The 21254-nt window shown below is 37.6% G+C and overlaps 1 pseudogene; it reads left to right on the forward strand.

Moving 5' to 3' along the window:
* Positions 1 to 7079, forward strand: part of LOC114505741 — a 62635-nt pseudogene extending 55556 nt beyond the window's left edge.
* Positions 7080 to 21254: the final 14175 nt, after the last annotated feature.

The raw sequence follows: 21254 nt of genomic DNA on the forward strand, positions 1-21254 counted from the left end.
CTGGAAACAATTTTTCCAAGCAAACGGACAGGAAAAAAACACCGGGGTAGCAATATTCATATCATACAATATAGATTTCCAAAAAAGGGCCATAAAGAGAGACCCAGAAGGTCATTTCATAATGCTCAAGGGAAGAATCCACCAAGAACACATAAATATTGTAAATATACATGCACCCAACATAGGAGCACACAAATACATAAACAAAATCTTAGAGGACCTCAAGAAGATATTGACAGCAACACAATTATTGCAGGGGATTTTAACACCCCACTGTCAAAAATGGACAGATCTTCCAAACAAAATATCAACAAAGATATTGTGGCATTAAGCAATGCCCTAGATGAAATGGACTTAACTGAGATATATATATATATATAGAGAGAGAGCCCTCCATCCCAAAGAAGCTAAATACACATCCTTTTCAAATGCACATGGAACATTTTCAAAGATTGACCACATGATGTGACACAAAAGAAGACTCAACAAATTCAAGAAAACTGAAATCATACCAAGGATCTTCTCAGATCACAATGGACTGAAACTAGAAACCAACCCCAAGGAAATCAACCCAAAGCACTGAAAATCATGGAGATTAAATAGCTTGCTATTAAACCTCGAAAGGCTCAAGAATGAAATTAGGGAAGAAATCAAAGTTTCTAGAAACAAGTGAAAACGAACTCACAACAACCCAAAACTTATGGGACACAGCCAAGGCAGTCCTGAGAGGAAAATTCATAGCTATACAGGCCTACCTAAAAAACATTGAAACATTTCAAACAAACAACCTAACCTTGCATCTACAAGAACTCGAGGAACAACAACAAAGACAGCCCAGAGCAAGCAGAAGGAAGGGAATAACCAAGATCAGAGCAGAATTAAATGATATAGAGACTAAAAGCACAATTCTAAGGATCATTGAATCCAGGACCTGGTTCTTTGAAAAGATAACCAAATCAACAAGTGTTTCAGCAGACTCATCAAGAGTCTTCAAGAACAAAAGAGAGAGGACCCAAATAAACACAATCAGAAATGAAAGAGGAGAGATTACAACTGATACCACAGAAATAGAGAAATTTTAAGAAATTATTATGAAGAACTGTATGCCAAGAAACTTGAAAACCTAGGTGAAATGGACAAATTTCTAGAAAAATATAATCTTCCAAAACTCAATGAAGAAGCCAAAAGCCTGAACAGACCAGTAACAGTAGATGAAATTGAAGCAGTAATCAAAAAACTCCCGACACACAAGAGCCCTGGACCAGATGGTTTCACAGGAGAATTCTACAAAGCATTTAAGGAAGAGCTAACCCCTATCCTTCACAGACTATTCCAAAAACTCCAAAATGATGGAAGACTCCCAAACTCTTTTTATGAAGCCATCATCATCCTAATCTCAAAACCAGATAAAGACACAACAAGGAAAGAAAACTTCAAGCCAATATCACTGATGAACATACACGCTAAAATCCTCAACAAAATATTGGCAAACCGCATCCAACAATACATTAAAAAGATCATACAACATGACCAAATCAGATTCATCACAGGGATGCAAGGATGGCTCAATATTTGCAAATCAGTAAGTGTAATACACAACATAAACAAAAGCATAGACAAAAAACACATGATGATATCAACAGATGAGGGAAAAACATTTGATAAGGTACAGGACCCATTTATGATAAAAACACTCAGCAAAGTGGGAATAGAAGGAGCATTTCTCAACATAATAAAGGCTATATATGAGAGACCTACAGCCAACATCATACTCAATGGGTTAAAACTAAATCTTTTCCACTAAGATGAGAAACAAGACAAGGTTGTCCACTCTCACCACTTGTATTCAACATAGTATTGGAAGTTTTAGCCACAGCAATGAGACAAGAAAAGGAAAAAGGCATCCAAATCAGAAAGGAGGAAACAAAATTGTCACTGTTTGCAGATGATATGATAGTGTACATAGAAAATCCTGTAGACTCCACCAAGAAATTGCTCTACATAATAAATGAATTTGGCAAAACAGCAGGATACAAAGTCAATATCCAGAAATCAAAGGCATTTTTGTACACCAACAATGAAACATCAGAAGCAGAAATCAAGAAAAAAATCCCATTCGATATAGCAAAAAGAAAAATAAAATACCTAGGAATAAACCTAATCAAAGAGGTAAAATACCTCTATTCAGAAAACTACACAACACTGAAGAAAGAAATCAAGGAAGACACAAGTAAATGGAAACATATGCCGTGTTCATGGATTGGAAGAATTAACATCATCAAAATGTCCATACTACTCAAAGCAATTTACAGATTCAATGTAATACCTATTAAAGTACCAATGGCGTATTTCACTGACATAGAACAAACACTTCAAAATTTTTTTATGGAACCATAAACAACCCTGAATAGCTGCTGCAATTTTGAGAAAGAAGAGTAAAGTAGGAGGGATCACAATACCTGATACTAAAATGTATTACAAGTCCACTGCAATCAAAAGAGTCTGGTACTGGTTAAAAACAGGCACATGGACCAATGGAACAGAACAGAGAGCCCAGAAATAAACCCAAGTCTCTATGGTCAATTAATATTTGACAAAGGGGACAGCAGCATAAAATGGAATAAAAATAGCCTCTTCAACAAATGGTGTTGGGAGATCTGGACAGCTACATGCAAATAAATGAAACCCGACCACCATACACAAAAATAAATTCAAGGTGGATAAAAGACTTAAATATAAGCCATGATACCATTAAAGTCCTAGAGGAGAACATAGGCAGGAAAATCTCAGATATTTCACACAGCAACATTTTTACTGATATGTCCTGTCGAGCAAGGAACATAAAGAAAAGAATAAACAAATGGGACCTCATCAAAATAAAAAGCTTTTGCACAGCTAAAGAAAACAGTATCAAAATAAAAAGCGAACCGACCCTATGGGAAAACATCTTTGCCAATGATACCTCAGACAAGGGTTTAATCTCCAAAATATATAAGGAACTTACATGACTCCACTCTAAGAAGACAAGCAACCCAATTAAAAAATGGGCAAAGGACTTGAACAGACACTTCTCCAAGGAGGACACACAGAGGATCCAGAGACACATGAAAAGATGTTGTATATTGCTAGCTATCAGAGAGATGCAAATTAAAACCACAATGAGATACCACTTCACACCAGTCAGAATGGCCATCATAAACAAAGCAACAAACAACAAGTGTTGGAGAGGTGGTGGAGAAAAGGGGACCCCAGTGCACTGTTGGTGGGACTGCAGACTGGTACAACCACTATGGAAAACAGTATGGAATTTTCTCAGACAACTAAAAATGGATCTGCCTTTTGACCCAGCAATTCCATTGCTGTGATTATATCCTAAGAACCCTGAAACACCAATCCAAAAGGACCTATGCACCCCATTGTTCATAGCAGCACAATGTACAATAGCCAAGTGGTTGAAGCAACCTAGGTGCCCACCAGCAAATGAATGGATCAAAAAACCATGGTACATTTACACAATGGAATTCTATGCAGCAGAAAGAAAGGAGCTCCTTCCCTTTTGCGACAGCATGGATGGACCTGGAAAGCATTATGCTAAGCGAAATAAGCCAGGTGGTGAGAGACAAATACCATATGATCTCACCTATAACAGGAACCTAAAGAACAAAACAAAGAAGCAAAATATAACCTAATCCACTTAAATAGAGAACAGGCAGACAGTGACCAGAGCGGAAAGGGGAGGGAATTTCAGGGTAATTTCAGGGGAAAGGGGAAAGGTATACAGGAACAAGTGTGACGGACACATGGACAAAAACTAGGGGGAGTGGAAATGGGAGGGAGGTGGGTAGGGATGGGTGGGTGGGCTGGGATGCAAGTAAAGGACAGAAAACTGTACTTAAACAATGATTAAAATAACATTTTAAAAATTTTAAAAATAAATTTGATCTAGTGTGCTGATTAATGCCACTCTCTCCTAGTTGATCTTCTATCTAGAAGATCTATGCACTGAAGTCAATGGGGTGTTAAAATTCCCAACTATGACTGTATTTCTGTCGATCTCTCTTTTTATATCCATCAAGATTTGCTTTTGCATACAGGGTCTGGCATAAATAATGCTCCTTTTTTATTAAAAAATCATAAGCATGTAATTCTGTAACATAGTATCACACTCAAGCACACTATATAATTTGAACATTTAGGTGAAATGTTCAAATTAAAAGTATAAATTATTACACCCATATTACTACCCTACCAACCACATTAAAGGTGGTGTTACTTCTGCCAGACCCTGTATTTAGGTGCTCCTGTGTTGCGTGCATAAATGTTTACTAGAGTTGTATGATGTTGTTGGATTGTTCCCTTTATCATTTGTAGTGTCCTTCTTTGCCTCTTACTGTCGCCTTGGCTTTGAATTCTTCTTGTTGGATATAAGTACTGCTACCCTAACTTTTTGTTCTTTTCCATTTCCATGAAATATCTTTTTCCATCCCTTTATTTTCATTTTGTGTCTATCTTTTGATCTGAGATGGGTCTCATGGAAGCAGCATATATGAGGGGCATGTTTTCTTATCCACTCAACTACCCTATATCTTTTGGTTGGAGCATTTAAGCCATGTACATTTAAGATGACTGTTGATAGATACATATTTAGTGCCATTTTATTGTTAGACTGTTTTCCTCTATTTTTTTCTTTTCTCTTTCCTTTTTCTTCTTAAAGCAAGCCCTTTAACATTTGTTGCAGTGCTGCTTTGGTGTTAACAAACTCCTTTAGATTATTCTTCTCCGGGTAGCTTCTTATTTCTCCTTCTGTTTTAAATGATAGTCTTGTTGTATAGAATAGCCTCGGTTGTAGGTTCTTGCTTTTCATCACCTTGAATACTTCAGGCCATTCCCTTCTGGCCTGAAATGTTTCTGTTGAGAAATCACATGACAGTTTAATTGGTGCTCCCTTGTATATAACTACCTGCTTTTCTCTTGTGGCTTTTAGGATTCTCTCCTTGTCTTTACGCATTGTTACTTTAATTATGATGTGTGTTGGTGTAGGCCTGTTTGGGTCCAACTTGTTTCAGAGTCTCTAAGCTTCCTGGACTTGTGTGTCTTTTTCCTTTACCATATTTCAGAAGGTTTCAGTCATTATTTCTTCAAATAGATTCCCAATCCCTTGCTTGCTCTCTTCTCCTTCTGGTATCCCCACAATGTGGATGTTGTTATGCTTCATGTTGTCAAAATGTTTCTTAAGCTCTCCTCATTTTTTAAAATTCTTTTTTCTTTTTTCTGCTATGCTTGGGTGTTGTTTCCTACCTTATCTTGTAAATCACTGATTCAATCCTCTGCTTCATCTAACCTACTCTTTATTCCTTCCAGTGCATTATTTATTTCAGATATTGCATTCTTTATGTGTGAATGGTCCTTTTTTATGGTTTCTATATCTTTTTTCATCCTGTTGAATATCCTTATAATCATTACTCTGAACTGTCTATCTCATAAATTGCTTGCCTCCATTTCATCTAATTCTTCTTCTGGAGAATTCTCTTGTTCTTTCATTTGGGGTCTGTTTCTTTTGTCTTCCCATTTTGGCTGCTTCTTTGTATTTTCCATCTTAAAATTCATCAGTGATATAGCCCCCAGCTGTAATCATCAGCCTGGCTTAAGCACCATAGCATGGACAGAGTAATTCCTGTGGGCAGGGCTACTGCTTCCCCTCAGGAGGTGGGGTGGTCTGCCTGAGCAAGATGGCTCCTAAGGTATAAGGAATGACTCAACACAGGGATCCTGGAAGCTGTTCCCTCAGTTCTCTCCCCAAAGCCACCATCCCCATACTCTCAAGTGTCTCTAGTCCACTCTGCCCTCCCTCTGCCAGAGCCCAGGGTAAGTGGCTGATATGAAATTTTGTGTGTCGGTCTTTTAAGAGGCTCTCTGAGGCTCCAGTTATCTCTCTCCAACAGCCATCAACCCTGCTGCTTATACAGCTGGGTGTCATCTAGGTTCCTTTCCAGGTCTGGTGCTGTAGGCTGGGAGCCCAGGTTGGGGTTTATCCACACTTCTCAGGGGCAACTCCCCAGCTGCTGAAATATCTCTCTGGACTTCAGCTGTTGCCCATGGGAGCCCAGTTAGCCCTCTTGTGTCTCCTCTGCACTCTGTACCAGTCATGTTGTGAAGTGGTTTCTTCTGTCTGTCCTTGATTATAAGGTTTCTCTTCAGCTAATGTTCTTTTGGTTATTCAGGATAATTTCTCTACAACTTAGTTGTAATTCCTGATTGGTCCTGGGAGGAGGTTAGTGTAGCTTCCACCTACTCCTCTGCCATCTTGGATCTCTCCTTAGTGGTTTTCTTAAGCAACAGACTCTTCCACAAGATAGTCTACTTGCAGTCTACTTGCTCGACCTCTTCATAGAAGTTCCCTTTACCACATTCGTCTGTTGCCAAACTGAAGGCTGCTAAAGGCCACTGACTCACCTGCCATCCTGAGGGGATGAATGGGATTGGGTGGAGACTGTGCAGCTCTCTCCCTGTTCACCTCCCCCACCAGGGAAGGCAGGCCCCACTTTGCCAAAAGCTCTCTGCATATTTCCTTCTAAGGAATTGGGGCTTTTTCGTCTCTAGTGCATGTAACACACAATCTTCCTGAAACCAACATGTGGATTTTTAACACCTCAAAGTCTGAATGGACCATAGGTTTTTCTGTAGCTCTTTTCTAGCATTTGCCAGCCCCTGTGCCTGGTCTGACTTAAACACTTTTTCTCCCTATGCCATTTACCCTCCCCCCTCTTATTCCTGCCTTCCACCACCCTTGGATGAATGGATTTTGTAATTCTAGCTTTTGTATTTTGTGGACCTGTTATTTTTGTTGTTTTTCCATGAAGCACATATATTGGATACGGGCGGTAAAGGAGTATCTCAGTTGCTCCTGGTCACTCCCTTTATAGTCATCACTGTCTTGTTTCTTGTAACTCAGGTTAGATTTTTGTCTCTCTTGCTCCACTGCAAAAATTAAGCTTGAAGAGATGGACCAGGAGGAAAGACCTCACAGCCAGATCTGCTGGGTTCTAAGGAGTGATTTTTCTTCCCCTTATAGGGGAAAAATCTCTTTTCACTGGTACATTTAAAGTTCCTCAACTACAGGGATGTACCAATTCTGGACAAGTGCCACTGCAACACAGCATGCTCAGAGAACCTAAATTTTTAAACTCTGCAGGTATGAAATTTACTGTCAGCCACTGTCCGGTGTGTCTGGTGTTTCACAGGAATATTGGGTGCTGTAAATAGAAACTGATGGGGTAAACTTATTAAACCCATTAAACCTATGATTGGTGTTTTTCTGTCATTTTAAAGATGCTAACTATGGTGGGGGAAGATGTCAAAACACTTGTACAATTTTAAAATGTCACAATTAAATGTTAGCTGGTTCCCCTTCCCCTCAAAAAAGACTAGGCAAAAATAGTGAGAAGTATAATTAACATTTCTCTTTGTGAGTTTCTTAAATCATATTTGATGAATGATGCAAAAATTATAACATCATCTCCTTTGATACTCAATGTGTATAGAAGAATGTTTAAGATGACTATATTTAAAAGGTCAGAAAGGTAAAGACATCTAAATGAAAGTAGGATTTCTATAGTGCCCTCAAAGTGATAAAATGTAGACTATAGACTGTGATAAATTACTTATGTATACTGTTATTGGAGTAACACTAACAGGTTACTAGAGTAACCATTAACAAAACTACTATGTATAAATGAAAATGAAATCTTAAACTATGTCCAAGCAACCCACAGGAACAAAAGGAAAGAGAAATAGGAAAAAAAACAGATGAAACAGAAAACAAATGACAAAATAACACCCTTAAGCTGGAATATATGAACAATTACCTTATATTTATATGGTAATAAAGATGCCAATTAAAAGTTAGAGATGAACAGAGTAGATTTTTTAAAATTACCCAACTATATTCTATATATTTATAACATACTCTAAATACAACAGCATAGGTAAAGTAAAAGGATGAAAAAGATAATGCAGACATTAATTTTTTAAAAAGTAGTAGTTGCTATATTAATATCAGAAAAAGACTTTAGAAGAAAACAAATTATTGAAGACAGACTTTACACAATAATAAAAGAATCAATCCACTAGTAACACATATTGATCTTAAATGTGTATGCACCAGACAACAATCTCAAAATGCATGGAGCAAAAACTGAGAGAGCCAAAAGGAGACATAGACAAATCCACACTATAGATGGAGACTTCAACACCCCATTCTCAGCAATAGCTACAACCACTAGTAAGAAACAACAAAACGAAGAACTCAGCAATACTTCATCAACTAACAGGATCTAGATAACACTCTACCCAACAATAGCATATTACATATTTGTTTCAAGAGCCCATAGAACATATACCAAGATAGACCATACCCTGGGTCCTAAAACACGTCTCAACAAATTGAAAAGAACTGAAATCACAAAGAGTAAGTTTTTTTTTTCACCACAGTGGAACCACAGTGGAAAGCAATAACAAAAAGAAATCATGATAATTTTCAAATACTTAAAAATTAACACACTTCAATAATCTACTGGTCAAGGAAGAAGTCTCAAAGGAAATTAAAAATTCATTGGACTGAATGAAAATGAAAACACAACTTATAAAAATATGTGGGACACAGCTAAAGCAGTGCTAAAAAATGTATAACACTAAATACATACATTTGAAAAGGAAAATTATCTCAAATTAGTATATAAGCTAAATCAACAATCTAAGCTTATACTTCAAAAACCTAGGAAAAGAAGTGTAAAATAAACCCAAAGCAGTAGAAGGCAGAAAATGATAAAGATAAAAAATGAGTGTGAGCCCTGGCCAGTATGGCTCAGTTGGTTGGTCATCATCGGGCAAAGTGAAAGGTTACCCACTGATTTCCAGTTAGGGCACATGCCTGGGTTGCAAGTTGTTTCTTTTGCACATCAATGTTTCCCTCTCTCTTTTCCCCTCCCTTCCCCCATCTCTAAAAATAAATAAATAAAAATCTTTTTTTTTAAAGAAAGAAATCAATGAAACTGAAAACAGAAAAACAGAGAAAAAAATCAATAAAAAATGTGGTTCCTTGAAAAGATCAGTAAAACTGACCTCTACCAAGACTGAAAAGTAATAAAGATGACATAAATTACCAATATCAGAAATGAACCAGGGGCTATTACTTACATACCTGACAAAACATAAAAAGCATAATAAGGGAATATTGTGAAAAACTCTACATGCATAAGTTTGACAATGTAGATAAAATGAACCAATTCCTTACAAAGCACAAGCTACCAAAATAGATTTTGAATAGCCATGTCACTGTTAAGAAATATGAATTCATAATTTTAAAATTTCCCTCTCAAACCCCCCCCCCCACCAAACCCAGATAGTTTCATTGGTGAATTCTACCAAATATTAAAGATGAATTAATATTAATTGTACACATTCCCTTTCAGAAAATAAAGACAAGGAAACATTTCCCTATTCATTTTATGAGGTTAGTATTATCCTGATATAAAAACCAAACAAAAAAGAAAAATGGAGACCAAAACCAGTCATGAATAAAGATGCAAAATCCTCAACAAACTATTATTAAATTACCAAGGGTGCTAAGATGAAATAATAGTCTTTTCAATAAATGGTGCTGTGGCAACTGGATATTCACAAGTAAAAAAAATGATGTTGGATTCCTTTTTCACTTATATGCAAAAATTAACTCAAAATAGCAGACAGACCTAAATGAATTTAAATGACCAAACTCTTGGAAGAAACATAGCAGTAAATCTTTGTGACTTTGAATTAAGTGACGGTTTCTTAGATAAGGCATCAAAAGCATAAGTGATAAAAGAAAAATTAGATACATTAGACTTCATCAGTTAAATCTTGTATGCTACAAATAATACCATCAAGAAAGTAGAAAAATGACCCAGAGAATGAGAGAAAATATTTGCAATTTATATATCTGATAAGGGTATAATATCCAGAATACAGAAAGAACATTCACTCAACAACAGAAGGGCAAATAAATAACCCAATTTAAAAGTGGGCAAATAATATGAGTAAACATTTCACCAAAGAGGATATACAAATGGCCACTAAACAAACATATGAAAAGATGCTCAACTTCAGTGGCTATAAGAAAAAAGAGAGAAAATCACAAGTGTTGACATGGATGTGGAAGAATTGGAACACTTATATATTGTTGGTGAAATCTAAAATGGTACAATTATTTTGCAAACTATTTCAGCAGTTACTTAAAATGTTCAACATAGAGCTACCATATGACCCGGTAATTCTTCTCCTAGGTATATATCTGAGAGAAATAAAAGTTATGTCTACATAAAAACTTGTACATGAATATTCATAGCAGTATTATTCATAGTAGTCAAAGAATAGTAACAACCCAAATTTCTATCAGGTGGTGAATGAACAAACAGAATGTGGTATATCCATACAATGGAATATTATTTGGCAATAGAAACAAATGAAGTATAATACACCATAAAACATGGATAAAATTTGACAATATTATGGTAAGCAAAAGACATCAGTCACAAAAAGCTATCTGTTGTATGCCTCCATTTATAACAATTTCCAGAATAGACATCCATAGAGCCCAAAACAGATTAATGGTTGCTAGGGGCTGAGGGTAAAGAGGCATGGGGAATGGCTGGTAACTTGTATATGGTTCCTTTCTAGGATAACTAGTATGGTCTGAAATTAGATATTGCTGATGGTAGCACAATTCTTTGGATATATTAAAAATTACTGAATTGAACAATTTAATTTTATCACTTTAAATGAATTTTATGGTATGTGAATTGTATCAATAAAACCATGTTTAAAAAATACAATACAGCCCTGACCAGTTGTGGCTCAGTTGGTTGGGCATTGTCCCACAAAATGAAAGGTTGCCAGTTTGTTCCCAGTCAGGGTACATGCCTGAGTTGGGGATTTGGTCCCCTACTAGGTGCATATGAGAGGCAACCGATTGACGTTTATCTCTCATATCGATGTTTCTGTCCCTCTCTTTCTCCCTCCCTTCCCCCTGTCTAAAAGTAAATAAATAAAATCTTTAAAAATAAAAAGTAAACAACATAGTGCCATTTATAATTGCTCCAAAGAAAATATGATACTTAGATATTATATCTAAGAAAATATGCATAGGATTGGTATCCAGAAAATTACAAAATGCTTATGAAGAAATAAAGATCTATATTAGTAGACATAAACATAGTAAATATTTCTTAGGCTACACAGCAGAAGTATGGTCCATAAAATAAACTTTATGGGAAAGAAACCCTTAAGAGAATGAAAAGACAAGCTATAAACTGGGAGAAAGTATTTTCAAATTACATATCAGACAATGGGCACATATGTAAAATATATAAAGAACTCTCGAAACTATATATGGAATTTTGAATGGATGGATTGTATCAATGCCCATGTCCTGCTTGTGATGGACTACATAAAACAGTGTGGTATTGGAGGAAGAACAGACAAATTGACCAGTGGAATAGTACATCTAGAAATACACTCAAATATATGTGGAGATTGAATATACGATACCGTGACATTTAAAGTCATTGGGGGCAAAGGTGGATGATTTTGAAAGTGGGGTTATGATAACTGAGTAGCCATTTGAAAAGTACACAAAGACCCGTACCATATAATCCATCTATAAGAATAAACTACAAATGGGTTAGGAATCTCTACATAAAACCTGAACCTCGGGACTTCCAGCCAAGATGGAGGCGTAGGTAGACACACTGTGCCTCCTCGTCCAACCAAAATAAAGTCAGCAACAATTTAGAAACAAGATAACAACCAGATCTGACAGAAAATTGAACTGTATGGAAGTCGGACAACCAAGGAGTTAAAATACACACATTCATCCAGACCGGTAGGAAGGGCAGAGTCGGGCAGCCAGGTGGAGAGGGGTCTTGGCACAAAAAGTGGTGGCACTGGGCATGTAAGGCATCTGGGGCACAAGACCACAGCGGGCGGACCCTGGGCATGCAGGCGGCTGGCATGCCCAGCGAGGCAGCAATTGTGAAGCGAGGCACTGCGCGTAAGGCAGCTGGCTGTCCGGGCAGCTCCACATTCACGTGTGGATAAACCAGGAGAAACTGGGCATTGAGACAGACTGCACAACCCAGGGTCCCAGGGCCCAGAAATAGAGCCTCAGGGCACTGATTAAAAACACCTAGGGGGGTGGGGTTTGAGGCTCAGGGAGAGACTCGAAGCCTCACTGGAGAGTGTGTGGGAGAGACACAAAGGATCCTAGAATGTGCACAAGCCCACCAACATGGGAATTAGCACCAGAAAGGCCTAGTTAGCTTGGGGGAAGCAGCGGAAGGGACTGAAATCCGGCAGAGAGCGGAGCAAGTGCCATAGTTTCCTCTCGGACCCCACCCCCACATATAGCCCCACAACCCAGTGACTGGGTTGCCCTGCCCTGGTGAACATCTAAGGCTCCGCCCTTCATACATAACAGGTGCAACAACAACAAAAAAAAAGAAAAATGGCACGAACAGAAGAACAGATCAAAGCTCCACAGCAAAAACAACTAAGTGACCAAGAGATAGCCAACCTGTCAGATGCACAGTTCAAAGCACTGGTGATCAGGATGCTCACAGAATTGGTTAAATTTGCTCACACATTAGATGAAAAAATTAAGGCTACGACAAGTGAAATGAAGGAAAATGCACAGGGAACCAATAGTGATGGGAAGAAAACTGGGACTCAAGTCAATGGAGTGGACCAGAAGGAAGAAAAAAAATCCAAACAGAAAAGAATAGAGAAATAAGAATTCAAAAAAAAAAATGAGGAGAGACTTAGGAATCTCCAGGACATCTTCACACCTTACAACATCCGAATTATAGGGGTACCAGAAGGGGAAGAGGAAGGACAACGAGTGGAAAGGTTATTTGAACAAATAATAAAGAAGGACTTCCCCAATATAGCAAGGGAAATAGACTTCCAGGAAGTCCAGGAAGCTCAGAGAGTCCCAAAGAAGTTGGACCCAAGGAGAAACACACCAAGGCACACCAGAATTACATTAGCCAAAGTAAAAATGAAGGAGAGAATCCTAGAAGCAGCAAGAGATAAGGAGACAGTAACCTACAAAGGAGTTCCCATCAGACTGTCAGCTGATTTCTCAAGAGACCTTGCAGGCAAGAAGAGGCTGGAAAGAAGTATTCCAAGTCATGAAAGGCAAGGACCTACATCCAAGATTGCTCTATCCAGCAAAGCTTTCATTTAGAATAGGACAGATAAAGTGCTTCTCAGATAAGGTCTAGTTAAAGGAGTTCATCATCACCAAGCCCTTATTTTATGAAATGTTAAAGGGCCTTATCTACGAAAAAGAAGATAAAAAACATGTACAGTAAAATGACAGCAAACTCACAATTATTAACAACCACACCTAAAACAAAAACAAAAACTAAGCAATCAACTAAAACAGAGCCACAGAAATGGAGATCACATGGAGGGTTATCAGCAAGGGAGTGGGAGAAGGAGAGAGGGGGAAAAGGTACAAAGAATAAGTAGCCTTGATGGTAGGCAGAAAATAGACAGGGGGAGGGTAAGAACAGTATGAGAAATGTAGAAGCTAAAGAACTTATGACACATGGACATGAACTAAAGGGGGGAATGTGGGTGGGAGGGGGGTACAGGGCAGAGGGGAGTAAAGGGGGAGAAATGGGACAACTGTAATAGCATCACCAATAAAAATATATTTTAAAAAAACCCTGAACCTCTACAAATACTGGAAGAGAAATGGGTGAATTCCTCTTTAATGTGGGTGTGAGGAAAGGTTTTCTAAGTGTGACTCAAAATCCAAATGCTATAAAAGTTTGATATGTGACTACATAAAAAACTTCTGTGTAGCAAAGAAAAACAAAGAACACCAAAAAACAGCAGACAAAGTGGAAAAACTACTTGCAACATATAATACAGATTTTAAAAAACTAGTATTCTTAACATAAAAACTGAAAATTAAGGATAAAATACCAAAAACTCAATAGAGAGCAGAAGAAAGACATGAATAGATAAGTCACACACATACAGATTGAAAAGGTTCTAAAGCATATGAAAAAATGCTCCCGGTCACTCATAATTAGAAAAATGTTGTCCTGGCTGGTGTGTCTCAGTGGATTGAGTGCTGGCCTGTGCAGCAGTCACCGGTTCTATTCCCAGTCTAGGGCACATGCCTGGGTTGCAGGCCAGGTCCTCAGTAGGGGGTGTGCCAGAGGCAACCACACATTGATGTTTCTCTCCCTCCCTTTCTCCCTCCCTTCTCCTCTCTAAAAATAAATAAATACAATCTTTTTTTAAAAAAGAAAAATGCTAATGAAAATTATTGAGATACAATTTTTCATCTATCAGATTTACAAAATTTAAAAAGTGTTGCAGACACTGTGAGGCTTTAAGGAAAAAGACATACTGCTAATGGGAACCCAAATTGGAACAACCATTCAGGAAGGGAATTTGGCAATATCAAACAAAACTATGTATGTTTACTTTTTGACACACCAATTCCACATGTAAGAATCTGCCTTGAAGATACACCTCCAACAAAATGAAAATACATATGCACCAGGTTGTTGATTTGCAGCATTGTTTGTAATTGCAACGTATTGGGACCAGCCTACATACTCGTACAAAGGAGGGTAAATGAATAATCTATGATATATCCACACTATGTCATGTTATGTAGCTGTAATACAAGAAATGATAAAGGTCTTTGCCCTGGCTGGTGTGGCTCAGTGGATTGAGCGCCAGCCTGCAAACCAAAATGTCACCAGTTCATTTCATGGTCTAGGACATTGCCTGGGTTGCAGGCCGGTCCGTGATGGTGGGTGCACAAGAGGCACCCCCCATTGATGTTTCTCTCCCTCTGTTTCTCCTTTCCTGGCTGTCTAAAAATAAATAAATAAAATTTAAAAAAGAAATGATAAAGGTTCTATGACCTGATACAAAGTAATTACTAGGATGTGTTGTCATGTAAAAAAGTGAAGCCCACAAGAGTATGTTGCCCCTCCTGTGGAAAGGGCATATAAAAATACGTGCAGATATCTGCTTATTTGTGTGAAATGAAAAACAGAAGAACAAGTGAGGTTGGCTATTGAGAGGGGATAGATGGAATGAGACAGAAAGGATAAAAGTAATGGGCAGTGTCACTTTTGTGCAGTTCCAACTTTTGGAAGTATGTTATTATTTCACAGGCTCACCAGAGACACGGAAATAAAGAACAAACTGACAGTGACCAGAGGGGAGGGGGGAAGGGGATAACAGGGAAAGAAGGGGAAGGGTAACATCATGGAACATGTATAAAAGAGCCATGGACAAAGATGGGGCAGGGGGGCAGGGGAGAGTAATGGGGGAAAAATGGAGACAACTGTAATCGAACAGCAATAAAAAGAATTAAACTAGCAAAACAAGCAAACACAAACTCATAGATCCTGACAACAGAATGGTGATTACCAGAGGTGATGGGGGTGGGGAGAGGTTGTATTGCATAAAAGCAGTCAAATACATGGTAACAAAAGGAAACTAGATTTGGGGTGTGAGCATGCCTGAGAATATACAGATATCAAATTGTAAGGTTGTACACCTATAATTTATATAAAGATATTAACCAATGTTACCTCAAAAATTTAATACAAATAAATAAATAGATACATAGATAAATAAAATTAACAAATGTGAGAACAAAAACCTTCAAAGGAATCTAAACAAAAAAGAGAACTGAACCATATTCAAATGACCACACTGGGAGCAGAGACAGAGAACTAGCCCAGATAATTTTTAACAGTTTTTGGATAATATATCCTTAAGCTAAAGACAAAATGAATTCTAAACAAATATTGTACTGTAGTTAACAGGCTTCTTTTCATAGAATTATGGGTTAGCAATTCTGAAACTATTTTCTATATGTGTTAGGATTCAGTGAATGGGCAAATACATTATGGATAATAACAGAGAGACTTCTCATTGTCATAAAAGGAAGTCACAAAGATAGAATAAACTTTGTTGTTGGATTGGAATTTAGCGTTATCAGTGTGAATATATGATGGTTAGAGGAGTTACCACAAAAGTAGAAATTAATAAAATAATGAAATATAGGTGTGAGATATTTAAATAATTAATTTTCTAGCTTTATGGACTAAGGGGGTCTACTAATAGTAACACTAGAAATGGGCATCAGATCTTGGTTTCCAAGTACCATTCTCCACAAAAAGAAACTAGGGCTCCTTGGGATCATGGCTGATTTTCATGGCTGGGGCAGAAAAGTACAAGATGAGCCTGGGGCAATCTTATTATGCCAGAAATTAAGACCATGCTCAGAGAATGATTAGGAATATGTCAAAAAGATGTAAGAGGTGCCCTGACTGGTATGGCTTAGTTGGTTTGGCATTGTCCTACAAAGTGAAAGTGTGCCAGTTCAGTTTCTTGATTCAGGGTCAGGGCACATGCCTAGGTTGTGTGGTGTTTCTCTCACAAGCTGATGCTTCTCTCCCTCTCTTTCTCCCTCCCTTCTGCTCTTTCTAAAATAATATAAAGTATGTTTAAATGTTCGCAATATTGGCTACAAGATTATTTTTTATTTAAACAAAAGACATAAGAGGCAACATAAAGAGACTCCCACTGGCCAAACCTGGGGAAATTTGAGCATGAAAAAAAATAATGATTGTAAAGAATTATAACTCATTGAACCATGAGTTCCATTGATCCATAAAAAATAATCCATGAGCTCATCTGATATAAAGACATAAGGAAGGAATACTCCCTTACTGTAGAAAGCCAAACAATAAATATAGAAGGAATGATAGAATTAGAAATTCTTTACTTGGCAACCAACATAATAAACTTGCCTCAGGCAAGGATCATCAATGGATGCTAAACTAGTGAGTGAAAGTTTACAGAGTAACAGGACATTAACATACCTTCAAAATATATACATGTAAGATAATTACAAAGGGGAAAATAGTAAATTGATAGTAGAGAAACCTGGCAGATACCATATTAACCAAATGATCAAGGTTAACAACACTAGTAATAAGACGTACCAACATCATGAACTTCATGATATGATGCACTGAGGAGTACACAGCATCACCTCCATGGTATTCCTTCCAGAAATGCATAACCTGAATCCAATCATGTGGAAACACCAGACAAACCCAAAATGAATGACATTCTGCAAAATGGCTGACCTGTACTCTTTGCAAATATCAATGCTACAAAACCAAGGAGAGCTTGAAGAATTGTCCCAGATTAAAGGAAACTAAAGGAGCATAACAACAAAAAGCACCATATGATCCTGAGTGGTTTTTTTTGTTTTTTGGTTGTTTGCTATAAAGGACATTTTTTAGACAATCAGCAAAATGTGAATAAAGTTTTTAGATTAAGATCTTTAGATCTGATTCGTACCAATGTTAGCTTCTTGATTTTGATCAACATCCTACACTTATGCAAGAGAATTTTTTTTAGTAAATATATATTAAGCTAGTTAGGCATAAAGGAGCATTATATCTGCAATTTATTCTTACACAATTCACTAAAATAAAATTTGTGTTTGTGTATAGAGGAGAAAGTAGATAAAACATAAAGAAAATGTGGTAAAATATTAACATTTGGGAAACTGAATGAAAGGTATTCAGAAATTATTTGTATTATTCTCCAAACTTTTCTTGAAGTCTGAATTTATGTCAAGTTAAAAAATTAAATTACAAAAGCTTAGAAGTGATGAATTCACCGCCTCACCCCCCTACTGGGGGCAGAAGGTCTAGGAGCAAAGAGTACAGGCTTAAAGGCCAACCCTCAAAAAATGCTCTCAGTTAATGGGTAGGTTTCCAAGAGGCATCAGGACAGAAGTCCCTAGGCACACACAGGCATTCAGGGAAATGTTCTGATAAATATCAAGTCAAAAATGTAGGCTTCCTTCTGACAAAAGACCTTTTGCCCATGCTTCTCAAAGCCTTGCTCAGTGTGGCAGATACCAGCTCGTCCACTGAGCTCCCTCCAGGTCTGCATTCAGAACCCAGCCTGCAAGGCAGAAAAACTGAGAACTGGAGAACTTCTTTCAGGTAGAACCATTTTGCGGAATGATGGAAGGATGAACAGATAGGCAGACACATATAGATACATGAAGAGCTGAGATGTAAAAGACTACCTACAGTAAAGGAATTTATGGAAATTAATGGTGATTAGCAATAGTTATTATTTTAAATAATTTCAGCCCAGTAAGCAAAGAAAGCATCCTATAAAGTACAGAGATCCACTAAAATGAGAACTTTTAAAAAATATTTTATTTATTTTTAGAGAGAGGAAAGGAGGGAGAAAGAGAGGGAGAGAAACATGAGATTCACACATGTCCCAACTCGGGGCTTGTCCTACAACCCAGGCATGTGCCCTGACTGGGAATCAAACCTTCAACCTTTCAGTTTGCAGGCTGGCACTCAATCCACTAAGCCACACCAGCTAGGGCAGAACATTTAACTTTAAGAGTCTAGTTATGTGCCATCCTAAATGGTAGCCATGAGGCACATGTGGCTGTGGAAAATTTGCAATGTGGCTAATATGAATTGAGGTGTGCTGTAAGTGTAAACTACATAGAATGTGAAGACTTGGTATGATAACAAGAATGTATACCATCTCAGTAATTTAATTTTTAGGTTGACTACACGTTGAAATACTAATATTTTAGTATTAGTATTTAGCATTTACATTTTTAGATAGATTGGGTTAAGTAAAATTATTTAATTACTTTCACTTGCTTCTTTTTAAATGTAGCTACTAGAAAATTTTAAATTATATGTGTGGCTTGGATCTGTGTCTTGTATTATACTGGGTTGGCAAAAAAATATATGTTTTCTTCTGTAAAATAAAAGACACATATTTTATTCTCATCAATACCTTGACTGATTTGGATATTTTGAGTATGTCAACTATCTCCCAGGTGGTATAATGTTGATTGTTCTCAGTTAATGTCGTGATTTGATCACTGTCAACTTTAACTGGTCTACCTGACTGTGGAGCATCATTCAGCAAGAAATCTCCAGCACGAAAATTCACAAAACACTTTTGACATGTTTCATCAGCCACAGCACCTTCTCTGTACACTGCACAAATCTTGGCATTTCAGTTGTGTTTTACTTTTCTTGAAACAATAAAGCATCATATGCCGAAAATGTTGCATGTTTTCTTCTATCTTCACTATTAAAATGGCTACACCAAAATTCACCAATTTTGATGGGTTTTTTAAATATCTTTTTTTAAATTTTACTTATTTATTTTTAGAGAGGGAAGGGAGGGAGATAGAGAGAGAGAGAGAGAGAGAGAGAGAGAGAGAAACATCAATGTGCGATTGCTGGGGGTCATGGCCTGCAACCCAGGTATGTACCCTGACTGGAAATTGAACCTGTGACACTTTGGTTCGCAGCCCACGCTCAATCCACTGAGCTACGCCAGCCAGGGCTTCAATTTTGATGTTTTTTAATGCAAACTCATGTGACAGCTGTCACAATACAACATAACAAAATTGTTTCAAATGAAGTTAAAGACAACTACACGCTACTAGTGTCATATTACAGGAAAAAAGCAAACGAACTTTTTGGCCAATCCAATATTTTTATTAGATAGCACTGGCCTGGTTGATACATGGTTTTGTAAATTTTTGCTCAAATCTCATTTTCTTGGCAAGGTCCTTGCTGGCCACCTTATTTAAAAGTGCATCCTTCCATGGCATTCTCCAATTCCCTTCCTTGATCTATTTTGCTTCAAGGCACTTGTCACCTCGGACATGCTATATTATACTATATTTTTTACTTATTAATTTTGTTTTTTGTTGTTCTCCTCCACTAGACTACCTTTCATGAGGGATTTTTTGGTCTATTTTGTTCATTCTTATATCATCACCCAGACACATTAATTTGTAGAACTTCTTTACTTTGGGTATTCAGTGGCTTTTTGCATCTTAACTCTCATGTATCTGCCTGTCCCATCCATCCGTCCATCCAACCATCCATCTATCCATTCATCCAACCATCTATCCATCCATCCTTCCACAATGCCTTGCACATAGTAGAAACACAAAATATTTTTGTATAATCACTTTTTCAAAATGACTTTTGCCAGTTCCTGACCAGCACTCAAGTTCTAATTTTGTATTGCTTTGGGTTCTTTTCATACTGACCCCTGACCTGTCTAAATGGCAGAGGAGAGGCAGCTCAATGGGCCCCATCACTTGCAAGGGTTCACTAGAGAGAAAGGTCTTGGGCACTGCCCTCCCCCCATTTTTGCCTTAATTTCAAGCCCATAACTCTTAACAAACCTGAATGAGGGGGAGGGAATACACATAGATACATTTTTCCAAAAAACAGCCAGTCTTCAGGAACTAAGTGCTAGTAAGTTTCACTTTTCTTGGACAATCACTGAATTTTACTTCTAGAAAGTATTTAAAGGTCATATACTCCACAGGTCAAATCACAGCCTCCAGATATAACAATCCATGCCAATAAGAGCAAATTCTCAGAGAGCCCTCTAACCCTTGGCCAGCCTCTTCATTGTCCTGACAGTAACTGTGTGGCCCAGAGGGGTAAGGGACTTAGCCAAGGTCACACAGTGAGGCAGCAGAGTTGGGCGTGGCAGCCAGACTGCCTCCCTCCCAGTCATTGGTCCTGTTCCAAGCCTGAGGAGGGGTGGCTGGGCATAGATAAGAGATTGTTTTGTTGGGGAAAAAAACAAACAAACCAGTTCCAAATCTGGGGCTGTTTTGGAATAAGAAGGACAGGTTTTGTAAGCACTCATTAGCTACAAGTGAACAACACGTGTCTGTGATTTAAACATAAAAACATAAGCAAACATGGCAAGTACTGTGGGTGCAAACAGTTGAGAAACTAAGGTTTTTTTTAGACCAGACAAACTGTTACTCATCACAAAAAATAAGGGTGGGGTGGTTTAGGTTGTTTGTGCATAATGACAATAAGAATATGTGAAGTCAAACCTAAAACAGTCAATATGTTCAAATTAAAATAATTCCAAATAAAAAGCCCCCAAGGACTACCTCCCATTATTTAAGAAAATCGGCTTTATTTTAAATTAGGCACTGGTACAAATCCAACAAAATTAACTATCTACATTAACTGAGAACAACTCTCGGCTGTTGGGGGTAGAAATAAGGGGGAAATTTCCTTTTTGATAAGCTATTTCATAGCTAGAAATAAAAAATCTCT

This window comes from Phyllostomus discolor, chromosome X (genome assembly GCF_004126475.2).
Source record: "Phyllostomus discolor isolate MPI-MPIP mPhyDis1 chromosome X, mPhyDis1.pri.v3, whole genome shotgun sequence".
In the NCBI taxonomy this organism is placed as follows: domain Eukaryota; kingdom Metazoa; phylum Chordata; class Mammalia; order Chiroptera; family Phyllostomidae; genus Phyllostomus; species Phyllostomus discolor.